Below are 1232 nucleotides of genomic sequence, written 5' to 3' on the forward strand. Positions count from 1 at the left end.
GGGCTTTGTAGGTCAAGGTCAAGGGTGAAGGGACTAGGTGGTGGTGAGCTCGAGCCATTCTCCCAGCTGTGAGAGCTGGTTGTGCCCTGAGTCCCATGACCTCACGGCGTTGGTAGTGTGGAACACTGGCCATGGTGGGAATATTTACACCATGGGCACTGGCAAGCGCTACAAATCAGAGCCAGTTGTTTGGAGAGAGAGAGAGAGAGAGAGAGAGAGAGAGAGAGAGAGAACAAAAGCAAAGAGGGCAGCCTCTGGTGGATTTTAAAGAGGCATGCAGTAATTAGCTTTATTTCTCAGAAGGATGCTCTGGCTGTTGCAATGTGAATGATGGGTGGGAGGAGTGGGCGTGGAGCCTGGAGCGGGCCCGGGTGACCTCCTGAGAGGCTGCCTGAGAAGGGCTGGTGGTGGGAGAGGAGGCCAGGCCCCTTGATCACCTGAGGGCTGTGCCGGCTCAGCCTGGGGGAGGGGGGGAGGATTAGGGAGCTCCGCAGCCTTCCTCAGCCAGAGCCTGAGAATCCGCAATAAAACCCTTAATGAGAAACACCTGGGCCCTGCCCCGCCTGGCTGGAGCTGGGGAAGGGGGACCAGGGGATGGGAAGTGAGGCTGGAGAAGGAAGGACCTTGCCCTCCATCCGTGCATTTGCTCGCTCATCAGCTCATCCACGTGTTTCACGCAGGGCCCCGGGCCTGGGCCGGGTGAGAACAGGCGCGGAAGGCAGAGGGCTAAAGGAGACACAGCGATGGGATCACTGGACGTGGCCCTTGGTGATCGCCGAGCCAAAGCGCTGATTGGGTGGGGGCGTAATCTGTGAACGCTCTGGTCAAGGTCACGGAATGTCAGAGCCGTAATTAGGTTAGGTCCTGGGTCTCCAGGTCCCAGAGTCCTCTGTGTGTCGGGGGGGTGGATAGATTGGTGAGTGTGCAGGAAGGACGGAGCCTAAGTCCTCTCCTACTGCATCCCCCTCCCAGGGTGCCTGGGTGAGGGAGGGTCTGAGACCCCAAGGGGAGACGCAGCTGCTCCCAGCGTCCACCGGGGCTTGGCCTGGCCCAGCCTGGCTCTCAGATCAGAACTGACCCATAGGCTTTTGTGCCTGGAGGCCTGGAGTGGGCATGGTGGTGGCTGGGCTCCAGGCCCTCCTTCAAACAGACGCAGCCCTTGTGCAGTGACCGGAGCGCACAGAGGCTCCGGGGGTCCCAGCACTCCCTCCAGCAGCGGGAGGAGAGGGCTC

This window comes from Myotis daubentonii, chromosome 12 (genome assembly GCF_963259705.1).
Source record: "Myotis daubentonii chromosome 12, mMyoDau2.1, whole genome shotgun sequence".
In the NCBI taxonomy this organism is placed as follows: domain Eukaryota; kingdom Metazoa; phylum Chordata; class Mammalia; order Chiroptera; family Vespertilionidae; genus Myotis; species Myotis daubentonii.